The sequence below is a fragment of the Venturia canescens genome, chromosome 6, assembly GCF_019457755.1.
Source record: "Venturia canescens isolate UGA chromosome 6, ASM1945775v1, whole genome shotgun sequence".
Lineage (NCBI taxonomy): Eukaryota > Metazoa > Arthropoda > Insecta > Hymenoptera > Ichneumonidae > Venturia > Venturia canescens.
In genome coordinates, this window is record NC_057426.1 from 17,001,075 (window position 1) to 17,016,404 (window position 15,330).

At 37.9% G+C, this 15,330-nt stretch overlaps 1 protein-coding gene across 1 annotated transcript in view; it reads left to right on the forward strand.

The window, feature by feature from the left end:
- The window catches only part of LOC122411878 (titin homolog), a 1,333,995-nt gene that overhangs the window by 1,043,377 nt on the left and 275,288 nt on the right, over positions 1–15,330 (forward strand). The window lies entirely within an intron of this gene.

Here is a 15,330-nt window from a genome sequence, read left to right on the forward strand (position 1 = left end):
ATTAGTTCTTATTCCGAATAAAATTCGTTCGCTGGAAGAATAAGTGGGACGTAAAAAATTGCCGTCATTGAATATAAACTGGAGAGTTATTTTGAAAGCTCGAACATATCAAGAGACTCGGTAGAGTCTCGGGACAAGTACATTGACAGCCCTGTCGTCTGCTGGCCCGAGGCTCTCGCCGAGACTATACTTTCTCTGAATAAAACGATTCGCCGTGGTGGGGGTAAAATTGGCATGTGAATTTATTGAATTACGAAGCTCAGGAGCCATTTAGCAACTTGAAAATTGAAGTTTAAGCCAATTGAGTAATTCTCTTTCGATTCCGCCCTAAATCAGCATGATCGGTGTTGTAATTGCTGAGAAAAAACTTTGCACGGGCTCAAGATTATGCAAAAGTTACCAACACATTCAAGAATTTATGCGTCTGTATTTATAAACACAATCAAAGGCACTTTGATGCTCTCGAGTTTCTGATTGGTTCGATCTGACGACATCCATTTTTAGACGTTGTGATTGGTTGTTGAAATTGGTTGTTGATGCTCGGAAATCTGACGTCAACTTCAGAACGTAGCACACGGCAGCACAGCAGACATTAAAAAAACGTAGCACGGTAACAGCAGTCATAAATTCGATCGATATTTATATATTGTGACGTGACATTTCTGCCCCGCCACTCGTACGATCTGTGTCGACCAGTGGACCGGGTTTACGGTCCATTTTGGGACGCCCCTCGACTCACTGGCAGTGTTCGGAACAAGACTCAGCGTCACGTATCTTTAAGTATTAGTTTATTAACCCGTGTATTACCTTGCTAGCGAAATCTACCTGTTTTACCTTCTGTTACCTCCGCGTGCAAAAAGAGGGAGAGAGAATTTTAGTTCGCCTGTTTTAAGTTCTAATGACGTTTGTTTTGACAGCTTCGTTTGATAGTGGAGTGATTTGGGGTTGCCACCCGCCGGGGCCCCCTCCCCTCACCAGTACTATTTTGCGTGAGGCTCGCCGATTGTCTGAGCCGATCTCGCTCATAAGGATCACCCCTCTCACACCGTCACCGAGCATCGAATAACACTCTCGACTTGCGGGCGGCTGAAAGAGCACGCTGGCATAGGCCATATTTTGAACGCCGCCCGTGTCTTTCCCGCTGTAGCAACCCAGAGTTGCACCGCCCGCACTACCGTGGATTCGGGTGTCACAGTCCGTGTGAACCGGCGCCTCGTCAGGTGGGATCTGGGGGAGTTTTTCTGGAGGCGAGGTGCTGTTGTACCTGGTGGTTTATTTTGTGGGCCCACCACGTCTCCGAGACGTCCGGAGTCGTGAGGGAGGCCTCCCCTCGTCCTTCCGGAGCTGCCCGCCGGATCCCCAAGAGGAAAGACACCCGGATCACGGCTATCAAGTCGAGAGGAGTGTTCCGAGTGAGCGAGGAAGGTGAGGACAAGAGGTGAGTTGTTATTAATCCGTTCAGGCAAAAGGCGTAACCACAATTACGTTCATTGCGCGCTCCTCATTTGAAAATCCCGCGCGAAAGCGCGAGCCAAGAGTCCGCGCTCGGGCTCGCGCCCAGCGTGAGAGCGCTGCCGTACCGGGGCCCGGTGGTGGGGACAACGCCGAATCGCGAGGACCGCTCGCACGCACAATTAGTCGAGTTCCGAAAATCATTCCGGTGAGTCAGCGTCCAGTCGAGTCCAACGACCACCCCTTTGTGCAGCGAGCGTTCCTCGGTAAGTCCAACTCGTTATCTCCACCGAATTCACTGATCTAGTCGAGCCCTTTTCTTTTCTCTTATTGTTTCGGAATATAGTTCCGGTTTTTATAGTTTATGTTGCGTTTTAGGGGGGCATGAGGGCGAAGTATCGAGCGAGATTGCGGCCGATACTTCCCGTGTTTCCCGTCTTTTGATATTGTCGTTTTGAAGGGCTCAGCTGGATCAGTTTTTCGTTATTAATTTGGTCTCAGTCAATTCTTTACAGTTTCGCGCTAATGTAGAGTCAATCATAGAATTCGAGTCTTTGTGAAATTGCGTCGTACGCGCTGGAATATTCCACGCGACGACGCCTCTCTCTCTCTCTCTCTCCCTGCACGCGCCGAGGCTCTAGCGAGCACGTTACCTCGCGTTTGTTTGCGCTCTGTCTCTCTCGCTCGCGCTGGCGAGCATCGTTTATACGGCGTTATATTTTGTCTTTCGTATCGAATCTTCTTCAACCGTTATTTTTACCTTCGCCTATATTGTTCTTTTTCTATTTCGTGTGACGCTTACCGTCTTTTCTGTTACCTTTTTCTGCGAGCATTATTACCACGTATTATTGCATCATCTCTGTTATCTTCGCCAATATTAATCCGACGCTCATTATCCCTATTTTATCGCATTCTTTATTCGCGTCAGCTCGTATTACCTCCACTGAACGCGCGGGAACTTCGGCGTTACCTCGCGCTTGGCCGAAGTTCGTCCCGCTGTTACCTTCGGTTACCTTTCGTCGCGTATCGCCGGATTCCTCGCGATCGAACGGGTGCCAATTACCTTTTACCTTGGATTACCTAGGGCGCCGGCTGTTCTGGCGTTGCTTACCTTTTACCTTTTACCTAGAGCATCCGCCTGGCGGACGGCTGATTACCTTTTACCTGCACGCCAGAGCATCGGTTGTCGATTACCTACGGCACCCGGGAGACCACGAGGCGAATCGTTAACCACGTTATTACTCGATGAATTCGGGCGCGCCCCGCGCGAAGTCCCCCGTTACTGCGCGAGCGGTCAAAGTTTTGCGACCTGATGCCCCCCCCCCCCCCCGAATTAATTCCACTCAAACTTTATTTTGTATCGAGTCCAACCCGGTTATAATTTATATCTTTTGCTGTATTCGAACTTATTCGGTCACTTTGAATAAAGCCTGAAATATGTCCAGAATTCTGCTTTGTCTTGGCTTATATTTTTTGCGTTGCGAATTGCTACCTTTTCCCCAAGGATCCCCCCCTCTACCTTTCAGTACCTCAGATGAGCTGAGTAGCCGGACCGTCCTCAGTCACGCGTGTCTCTCGTTCCCTCTGTGTCGTACATTATATTATTTGACGTTACCATCGTTGAGAGTGAATGAATCAAAAGTCGAGTAATCGGCGGTACTTCGTACCTGGCGCCCAATTCACTCTCATGGCCGGAGAGTGGTGCGAGAGGACGAGACGGGTGAGCTGAGAAGGGACGTGATCGTACCCATCGGGGAAAATCTTACGTTACAATATATATATATATATATTGTGACGAAACACTCGCGCGACGGCCCGAGCCCGTCGAAACTAACGAAACTCCGCGATCTTTAGATCGCGGACAAAACATCGCGGCGACCACGCTCGTCGCTGTTGACAGGTGGCGGCCATCTTAGGCCGGTAGGCATGAGCCCGAGCGGGGCTACCGGCGTCGCTCTGAACTTCGCCGCGCTATATTTTCAAGGATTATTTCTTTTTGCATTTTGTTATTTTAAGTCGCCCGAGCACGTAATTACGATCAAAATTCTCAGAAAAATAACACGAGTTTAAGAAAAATGATCACAAGTCAAATTAATGACATAAAAACTGATCACAATAAAAAATGTCAAAAGCGACTACGACGCATGCGCGGGGAGAGCGTCGATGGGCTATAGGAACGCATACGTGACTTTTCGCAATTGTAATTAATCAAATCGTATTAAACGAAGTAAAAATGCCAAATTGAAGAAGAAATTCAGTAATAATTGATCCAATTGAAGTTTTTGTTATTAAAAACCATACAAAGCTGAAAATCATAAAAAGCGGTAGTCCGCGCATCGTATGTTAGCCCGCTCGACCAACGGGCGAGCGTGAATCATGGCAACGGGCCAATCAGAGTAGGCGTTACAGAAAGATGCGCAGAACCGATCGAAAGCTGAGATTCTCGGCGCTCGAGAATTTCATGGTGGGGAACGGGGTGTAAGAAGCGCTGCGCGACTCATTCGGCAGACAGTTCTCCCTGGCTAAAGAATCAACTCGGACCTCTCTCAGTACATCTCTACATCAGCCTCAGCAATACTACACCTATCCTCAAAATTTTTGGGGTTCCCGTAGCGCGGACTCTCGGATCGACCCGGCGACGTCTCGATCCCATAGCCCGTGGACGGTGAATTGCCTATTTCCTTGGATGCCTGGATTCTCGGAGCGACTCGGCGACGTCTCGATCCCATAATCCAGGGTCCACACCTAACCTCTAAAAAATTTCCGGCTTTCCGTTGCACGGAGTTCTCGGATCGACTCGGTGACGTCTCGATCCCATAACACGTGGACGGAGGGTTACCTTTACCCGGTAAATGCACGGACTCTCGGAGGGATTCGGTGACGTTTCTATCCCATAGCCCGTGGTTTACATCCTACCCTTTTACATTTTTTTACATCTTTGTTGAGGAGGATTAAAATTTATCCTATTATTAAGAATTAAATTCGCATTTGAACAACATTGTCCGAGGTGGTCCAGACAGGGAAATCTAGACCCATTTAGAAAATAATAATCCAAGAAACGATAGTTTAAGATTGATTTTATATCGAGTAAAAAGAAATTCAAAATTGTAAAAGTAAGAATTACTCTTATTTGATTTCAAAAGCGAGCGTAACAGGACATCGGAAAAACCGCGTCAAACGAATTATAGCACGAAGCATCGAATCGAGAGCTTTTTTTATCGAGAGATTAGAACGAACGCGATCATTTAATTTAAAATTGTTTTATTTCTAATTATTATTTTTGTACAATCAAATTCCGAAAATTGAGAAATTAAAAAATTATCTCAGACAGAGAATTTGCAACGTTTTCGGGTCTATCGGGTCTTTTTCTCGCCAGATCCGATTAAACAAAGCAAGACAGTTTAAAAACAAAAAACACAAAATTGTTTTCGAATTAGCGAGCCAAGGCTCAAAATTTCTTTTATTTTTGTCAAAATTCGGTCTAATAATTGAAAAAAATCGATTATTTTTATATTTTACCAAAATTAACAGTGTCCGCGTTTCCTTCATACCTGCTCCTTATTATTAAGGTAGCTCGAACCGACGCGTGGCGGCGTTCAGGCCAGGTCGGCAAGAGCGTTTCGTTACAATATGTACAAACAGTGTGTCAGTTTTTGATCGGATAAACAGAATTTCAACATTACGAAGTGCGCGCGGGATAAATAAAAATAATTTTCGTCATCTAACGAAGTGCATATTACTATTTATTTTGCTAAAATTTGTGATATACTACACCGGTATCAAAACAGCCGCGTAAATGTAGTCTGTGATGTGTGTGAAAAAGAATATAAAAAAATGCGCGATGCATATGTCAACGAAACTTTTCAAGATTTCATTAATTCGTTCGATTGGAAATAAGAGTTAACTGAAATAATCCTTCAATTAAACCAGAGTGCGAGAAATATTGTTCAGTGTAAATATATCGTCAGTTGAGTTGTTATATATCAAGTGTAAATATATATATATATACGAATTAATAAAAGAAAAACACACGGAACTGTTAGAATGATGTTAGAGACTTTAATTGAATAAATGTTTTCTAATTTATTTCTTGTGTCATCATTATTTTTAAACATTCCTATATTTTGCTTGATATTAAGTTTGGCTCTGCCCTCTCCGATCCTTGTTTTCACCCCATCGGTTTGCAGCGGATCGATACATATTATTAATTCGTTGCCTGAGATGTGTCCTCTGATTTTCTACTACTTCTTCATGCTGATTGAGGTAAGATGATTCGAGAGATTCCTAGCCATGATATTTAATTGCACATTTTGTAAATCATATTTTTAAAAAAATTTCTGGTCTTGGTGTAAGTATAATTATTCTTTTTCTACTTGGTCTGTCGAGTGATAAATTTGGAAACTTGTTCCAGAAAGCCTTTGGATACTTTTTTTCTGATGATATGAAAAGTCGTATCTTCGGAATGTAGTGGGTAAACACAAATTTTGACAATAGAACTTATGAAATGATATGTGTGTTGAGTATTCCCACTTTGCAAACTGCAAATGTGGAATTATTAGTGAAAAGATTCATTATGATAAGTCTACAGTTGCTCAGTTTTGGATACGGTCAAATATAATGCCTGCCAACATCCATGGAAATATACAGAATTTCTGAATGCAATGTGCGCTATGTCATTTTAATGTGACATCATGAATTTTGACAACTTTTCATTATAATGCTGTAGATTCGGATCATTGAAATACAGCAAAGATCTACAAACTATACAATTTATATACTGTGCCATTCACTTTACTTTTTGACTCTAACTGTAACATATATATAAAATGAAAAATTCATTACAAAAGTCTTCAGTTGCTCATTTATGGTTAGATTTGAAATTGCTGTCTTCAAAATTCATTGCGTAGATACATTGAATCGCAGCAGATCCCTGCGAACTCTGAAATCTCTGTGCATAAATATGTGTGCTAAGTATCACCCCCTATCTTTGATTATGGTAATATGTAATGGATCTTGGTTCAACAAGATTTAAAGGGTTTCTTTTCGAATAGTATTGAAGTTTGTATTACTGCTATGAAGCGAATACCTCTAAACTTTCATATTTCTGTGTCGCAGCATGTGTGCCAATCATTCAAATTATTTACTCCAACCGTAACATGTAATCTGGAAAATTCACCACAAAAGTCTTCAAATTTTCTAAATTGCTAAATTTTCCTTTTTCTAAATTCTATTCTGAATTTTTCGTTTCTGAATTCATTTCTAAATTCTCCTGAAATTGTTTTTCTCTAAAACCAATGAAGTTACCTTAAACGTTTTTGAATTCGGTTGCTCTGTTGAATTAAGTACGCTCAGTTTTTTTTGCTTCTTTGAGTTCTGACATTATAAATGTTTCCGGGTGCCTTTTTTCGGCCACTTGCAAACTTTGGAAATATATTTCATCGGGGGCACGTTTTGGATCACTCGAAAATGTCTAGATTCAGAATGCAAAAGCGACATTCAAAAATGGCCAATTCTGTTGGATTTGTTGTGTCTTGAATTTGATCAATCTTTCCTCTTTTCCTTTCTTATTTCTAACTTTCTAACGTTATGAGCCGAAAATCATATCTCGGCCCGCAACACGTATTTCGGCATGCTCTTGGGTTGCCAATAAGCATAACATATTAAAGTACGACGAAAAAAATTGCCAAAGTCCAAGGATAGACTTGTGACGAATTATTTCCAGTACAATTTTGACGAAAAATAGGTCTTTTTTCGTGGAAACCGACATTATAAGCCGAAAATCATATCTCGGACCGCTACCTGCTTTTCACCGTGCTCTTGGCTTCCCAATAAGCATAACACATTGAAGTACAAGGAAAGAAATCGCCAAAGTCCATGGATAGACCTGTGACGAAATATTTCCAGTACAATTTTGACGAAAAATAGGTCTTTTTTCGTGAAAACCAACGTTATAAGCCGAAAATCATAAATAATTCATAGAAATTTAAACTAAAATCCTATAGTCATCTGAACATAAATAAGTAACTTTTGAGAAAAAAGACGTGATATCAAACAATAAACTTTCCCTAGGAAAAAAAAGGTTGGGACAAGTACATTGAAGGTTCCTCGTTTGCTGATAATTCCATCCATAAAAAAAACTTGGAAAATTTTTTTTTTTTTAATTGTAAAAAAAGATATTTTACAAAAAAAATACAGAACAATTCGAAAAAAATTTCTCAAATCTTGAAAAAGCATTATCTTTAAAAATTACTAATCTATATGTATTTTTTAAAGTGTCAAAAGAATCAAATAACAAGTAAAAAATAAAAAACTGAAAAATCGCGCTTGAAATCATTTTGGAAACCGATGCCTCATTCTTATTATTTGATTCGAACAGCTAAATCAATTGAAAAAAATTCCATCTATTTTACGTGCAGCATTAAAATTTATGATATCAATCGGTGGACAAGTATTTTATTAGTAACTCCAAATTTGACATTATTAAATTGTTCTAAGAAGCTTTTAAATCGAAAAAAATGACATGAAAGCTAGTCATTTGTTACTCTATGGTGGCAGAGACTTATCAGAAAATCGATTCTTCTCAGACTTTCAGGATCCTCTGGTATAATTCACAAAATTCGACGTCGATTGGATCGATCCAAATTATGTTTAAATATGTGTTAAAAGTACTTGTCCGGCCCATCACTATTCATACAAATAAAAATCAATCATAGAAAAACGAAGCTGTACGGCAGAATCCGGTTAAAATTTTGTTGAAATGCGATTTATTATTAGTTTAATGTTAGTAGTAAGACTACGCCGGTTCTGGCTCAAATGAAGGCGAGGGGGGAGCGGTGTGCGGGGAAGCGCGAGGGCCAGAGGTGGGCAGCGAAGGGGCAAGGGGGAAGCCGCGCGCCGTAGGGTCGTGTGTGTGTGTGTCGCACACATTCTCGCGACCCTTGAAAAAGAAGGAGAGATAGAGCCGATGGTGAGTGTGAGAGAGATGGAATGAGAAAAATCGTGTTAATATATGACCAGTGCGTTACGGATTTGTCTTCGCCTCGGATGCAGATAAGGAAGGGAGCGGGAGGGCATAACGAAGGGACTGCAGTTGGAGAAGTGTGAGAGAGATAGAATGACCGTAAGGAAAAATCATTCTTTGAAAGCAAATGCGGTGAGCATGAGTGAGATGGAGTAAACAAGAAAAAAATATCTGAACTCTGGGTGTTGAAGATGAAAACATTCAGTTTGGAATGCTATTGGTTCGCCATCGCTCATGCGCGGGTCGGATAGGGAAGGGGGAAGGGTCTGCAGCTCAAGAGCAAAATTATTGTACAATAATTCTATAAGAGGTCTCAATATTTTTTCGACATTTTGTTGTTTTTTTTCAAGACTTTAGTATGAAAAAAATTCTCAAGATGGATAGATGTACGAGTATGTATGCGATCCATCCGTTGAAAGCACCTTGGACGCTGACTAAAAATGAACTCGAATCAATTCCTAAGATTCTGCTCATAAAACATTATGGTAAATTCATTCCATCGCTATGGGATCGATTACCTGAACATTTAAAGAGTGATAGTGAAGTTCAGTCTTATCAATATTGTCACGATCATTTTAATCCACCGTGGATGTCGACTCATATCAAGAGACTCGGTAGAGTCTCGGGACAAGTACATTGACAGCCCTGTCGTCTGCTGGTCTGAGGCTCTCGCCGAGACTATCTTTTCTCTGAATAAAACGATTCGCGGTGGTGGGGGTAAAACTGGCATGTCATTTTCTTGAATTGCTGAGCTCAAGAGGTGTTTTGTTAAGCGAAAATTAGTTTGGAGACTAACTTTCAAAATCTCTTTCGAATGAGCCGGAAACCAACACGATTAGTAGCGTAATTGCTGAGAAAAAACTTTGCACAGGCTCAAGATTATGCAAAGTTACTAACACATTTAGAAATTTAACATGTCTGTATATAATACCATCAAAGGCCTCATGTCCCTCGGTCTAACTTCGCGGCGGTGTCGCGGACTGACGTCGCATGCCGAGAGCTCGAAAGTCACCAGCCAAAGTTTCACGTCATGTTGACGTTTGGGGTTATGATGTTATGAAGTGCGTGCGGGATAACTAAAAATTATTTTCGTCATCTAACGGAGTGCATATTAGTATTTATTTTGTTAAAATTTGTGATATACTAAACCGGTATCAAAGCGGCCGCGTAAATGTAGTCTGTGATCTGAGTGTGAAAAAGAATATAAAAAATGCACGATGCATATGTCAACGAAACTTTTCAAGATTTCATTATTTCGTTCAATTGGAAATAATAAGTGTCAACTGAGATAATCTTTCAATTAAAGCAGAGTGCGCGGAATATTGTCCAGTGTAAATATATAGTCAGTTGCATGATTATATATCATGTGTAATAATGTAGTTTATATATACGAGTTCCCTTTTATAGCTCTGTGGTAACGAACCGGCCGGGGTTTTTGACGTTACGAGGTGCGGGACAAATGTAACAAACGTTCGCATAGTTAGTGAATAATATAAATAAGGTGAATAAATACATAAATCAGTTTATCAAAAATAGGTCTGGAAGTTGTGAGGAAAGACGTTCGACAACCTATAACATCAAATTTTCTTTTTGCGATCTGAAATATTATGGTTGATAATTAATAAAACAAGAACACACGAAACTGTTAGTATAATGTTAGAAACTCCAAGTGAATAAATGTTGTCTAATTTATTTCGTATATCATCATTATTTTTGAATATTCCCATATTTTGCTTCCTATTGAGTTTGGCTCTGCCCTCTCCGATCCTTGTTTTCACCCTATCAGTTTGCAGCGGATCGATACATATTATTAATTCGTTGCCTAATATGTGTCCTATGATTTTCTGCTATTTCTTCATGATTGTGGTAACGTGATTCAAGAGGTTTCTAGCTATGATCATCAATCGCACATTTTGTACATCAGATTCTCAAAACAGTTTCTGGTCTTGATATAAGTGTAGTTATTCATTTTCCACCTGGTCTGTCGAGTAACAAATTTTGAAACTTATTCCAAAAAGTCTTTGGATGCTTTGTTTACTGATCATATGAAAAGTCGAATCTTTGGAATGCGGTAGGCAAACACAAATTTTGACAACAATACTTATGAAATGACGTGTATGTTGAGTATTCCTATTCTGCAAATTGCAAATGTGGAATTATTAGTGAAAAGATTCATTACGAAAAGTCTACAGTTGCTCAGTTTTGGATGCGATTAAGTATAATGCATGCTAACGTCATGGAAACCTACAGAATTTCTGAATGTTATGTGCACTATGTTATTTTAATGTAACATCATGACTTTCAACAACTTTTCACTATAATACTATAGATTTGGATCATTGAAATACAGCAAAAATCTGCAAACTATAAAATTTATATACTTTGCCATTCATTTAACTTTTTGACTCTCACTGTAATATAAATATGAAGTGAAAAATTCATTGCAAAAGTCTTCAATTGCTCATTTATGGATGGATTTGAAATTGCTGTCTTCCAAACTCATTGCGCAGATACATTGAATCGCAGCAGATACCTGCGAACTTTGAAATTTCCGTGGATAAGTATATGTGCTAAGTATCACACCCTATCTTTGATTATGGTAACATGTAATGGAACTTGACGGCAATTTTTACTACACGTTTTCTTCTTCAAACGAATTTTATTCGTTATAGCAACTAATCTATTCTATTACTGAAGATATTCAGCTGATAATAAATCGCAATTCAATAAATTTTCGAGCAGATTCGTCTGTACAATTTCGTTTTTTTATGGTCACGTACACAATTGCACTTTGTTGAAATCAACATTAAAAAATGAGTGCGACACGGGCATTTCTTGAAATTCGATGAAAAGTGATTCCCTAGTGTACTACTATATACCCTTTCTTAAAAAAAAATTTTCGATATATCGGAATGTAAAGCCTCTATCCGTTGCAATGGTTTTGTTTACTCGATGCCATAAATTGTTGCGAAGAGATAGTTGCCGCTGAGCATATGTGGAATGATGTCCAAATTCAAGTGGGCATGTAGCAGTGTTAATGCTAGTTCCATAAAAATAACGCAGAAATTAACGTCTAGTTTGATTTTTATTTGAATGAGCAATTTGAATGAAAAGTGATGGGCCGGACAAGTACTTTTAGCACATATTTAAACATAATTTGTACCGATACGAAATCGACGTCGAATATTGTGAATACCAGGGGATCCTGAAAGTCTGAGAAGAATCGATTTTCTTCTAAGTAAGTCTCTGCCACCATAGAGTGACAAATGACTTTTACCTTCGATGCGATTTTTTTTTGGATTTGAACATTTCTCAGAACAATTTCATATTGTGAAAAATTATGTATTAAATACTAATAAAATATTTATCCTCCGATTGATGCCATAAATTGTAGTGCTGCACATAACTCAGATGGTAACTTTTTTGATTCACTTGACCTTTCTCAAGTTCCGGGTGCTTCCCGTAAGAATGAATTTCTCACGTCCTATTTGAATTTTTTTTTTCCTTTACAATATAATTATAGATTTGTATTTTTTTTAATATAATATTTTTTCATGATTTGTGAAAGCTTTTCTTAATTGTTTTGTTGAAATTATTTACAGTTGGTTTCGTAATTTTTTTTACATACCATTATGTTTTGAATTTTTTTCACTCGTCATCCGATGTACTCGTCACTTTTGCATTTATTTGACCACGTTTTGTTCCTTTGAACCAAACGTTTTTCACGCATTACCATGATTTAACAGATTCATTTTTTTATTCATTGCGTTTGAAATGGTTTTTTTTTATAACCTTTAGGAATGAATTGCTCATTTGAAGCAAGTTTCGAGAGAACAGATCGAACAACTTCTTATAAATCATCGTGCATTCGTGTTTTGAACTACATGAGTGTCACATAGGGTTTCACTGAGACTACTGTCCAGGTGACATCAAACATAAATGTACTTGTCTCCAATTTTTTAACAGCATTCGTGCTGTTACTTATGGTTTGATTTGACTACTTTTTGTGCACTGTAAACTTGAAAAAAATTTACAGGATATTGGAAAATCAAATTCTTCATGTTAGGGCACAATATAGATGACATTCTGTTATTGTTAATTCATTTTTTGTTCGTACCAAGAAATGCACACTACATGTATGAGTAACATATATGTAGGGTTTATTCACTGAGACTACCGTTCAAATGTAATGATCATATTATCACCCATCAGAGTGTACTTGCGAAAAGACATTTATTGAAAAATTTTTTAATTAAAATTATTCCCTGTCTCATTGAAAGAGATATCAAAAAAAAGGAAACAAACATTTTTTAATCAAATTACGGCTAATTTATTTAAAAACTCAAAAAATTAAAACGAATAATAAACTTCAATGTCGTTAAATAACGACAGGATTTCAATGACTAAGGCACTCGAATCTTTTTTCAAGATAACGCGATATTGATCGATTGGAATAATTAAATCCAACATAGGGGGTCACCCCGCATGGCGGCCGAATTTTGTAGGGTTTTTTCGCAATTTTCTTGCGGCAAAGAAAAAAAACATAGACTTTTGAAATTTAAAGGGTTTATTCAATGCTATTTCAACTCGATGGTAGAATTTTTTAACTCTGATATCTCTGGTAGATTCGGTGTAAAGCTACTCCACAGGAACCTATATGTTTCTTCATAGTCTCCACGATTCCAGGGGATCGGTTTATCTGAAATCAAAAAACCAAGGAGCGTTTGGATTAGTAAAGCAGTGGTTATCACCTGAATTAAAATTATACAGAAATATTAAACATTGAAGGATTTTTCCGTTTAGAAAAACCTTATTTCAATTTTTCAAAATGTTGCATAGCTCAATAATCCTTCAATTTCGATATTTCTGTATGATTTTAGTTCAGTCAATAACCCACTGCTTTACAAATCAAAACGCTCCTCGGTTTTTTGATCGCAGATAAACGGGACCCCCGGGAATCGTGGACACCATGGAGAAGCATATGGGATCCTGTGGATTAATTTTACACGGAATTAACTCGAGACATCAGAGTTAAAAAATTCTATCATAAAGTTGAAATACCAATGAATAAACTCTTTAAATTTTAAGTCTGTGGTTTTTTCTCGTCGCAAAAAATAGAGGAAACCCCAAAAAATGCGGTTGCCATGGGGGGTGACCCCCTCAAGCCGAATCAGTTTTTTTGAAAATAAAAATCGTTTTATTATGCATGCAAGTTGTTTTAGGTATTTTAATACCCACTAGGGTGGTAGTTATTTGGGATCAAATTTATTTTACCCTTTTCGCCCCCTAAATTGGTTCGAAATACATAAAAAGTAATGCTGTAATTTTGTCAGATTTGTAGAACAATGCTCAACCCTCGACCATGGGGGTTGAAGTTTTCTGTTCATAATACATGGAATTTTTCTGCGTTTTTGGTCACGATTATACTGTGGGCCTCAATACATTTAGAAAATCTTGAAATTTCCATAAATTGTTTTACAAGCATGTTGCTACACGAAAAAAATTTTCAAAACTCCTACCCTTATAATGTTGTATAGCATCATCATACTAACCCATTAATGCGCAAAACGACAATTTTGGACACACAATTTCAAGTACGCAGTTTTAACTAAAGAACAAAATCTGATATAGGAGGTTTTTGAGAGTGCTCTTTCAGAATCTTGCATTTATTTTGTAAAATTAAATCAAAATCTTTATTATTTATTCGTTTTTAATTGAAAAGTCAAGATCTTCTAACATTTTTTTTTTCAAAGCGATTTCCCTTACTGTTGCTGCTCTCAAATAACCATATTATCGCCAGCAAAGATGTTCTTAAGGTCTGACGAGTCCAGAACACTGCTTATAAACACTTTTTTCTTACTCAGTTTTTGCATAATGGCGGCTTTTGCAAAACAGCATGATGAAAATCTGTATGATTTTTTTTCTCGAAAGTCTTGACATAACAAAGAAATGTTCCAGAACAAAAAGTATTGAGAATCTTCTAAAGAATACGTGTGATTTTTTTCAAAAATTTTCTAGCTATTTTTGTATTTTTCAATTTCGATAAATTTTTAAAATATTTAAAAGCTTTGAAAAGATTCACATTCTTTGGATGATTCTAAACAATTTTTGTTATATAATTTTTTTTTTGAGTTGAAACTTTTTAAGAAGAAAATTATGAACCTATTTATTATTTGATGGAAAATAATTTTTTTTTCAAAAAGTTTCAACCTTACAAAAAAATTATATACCAAAAATTGTTTAGAATCATCCGAAGAATGCGTGTGAATCTTTTCAGAACTTCAAAAATTTTACAAAATTAATCGAAATTGAAAAATACAAAACTAGCTAGAAAATTTTTGAAAAAAATCAGGCGTATTCTTTAGATGATTCTCAACACTTTTTGTTCGGTTACATTTCTTTGTTAAGTTGAGGCTTTCGAGAAAAAAAATTACGCATGCTGTTTTGCAAAAACCGCCATCTTGGAAAAACTGAATGAGAAAAAAGTATTTATACATACTTTTATAATACTGGTTATAACCAATGTTCCGGAAAGGTCAGACATTGAAAACACTTTTGCTGGCCTTAATATGGTTATTTGAGTGCAGCAACAGTAACGGAAATCGATTTGAGGGAAAAAAACGTTCAAAATTTTTGACTTTCTAATTCAAAACGCAAAAATAATGAAGATTTTGATTTAATTTTAAAAAATAAACGCCAGGTTCTGAAAGAGCACCCTCAAAAACCCCCTATATCAGATTTTGGAGAATGTTTCTTTTGTTTTTCAGTCAAAACTGCGTATTTGAAATTGTGTGTCCAAAAATATCGTTTTGCGCATTAATGGGTTAGTATGATGATGCTATACAACATTTTAAGGA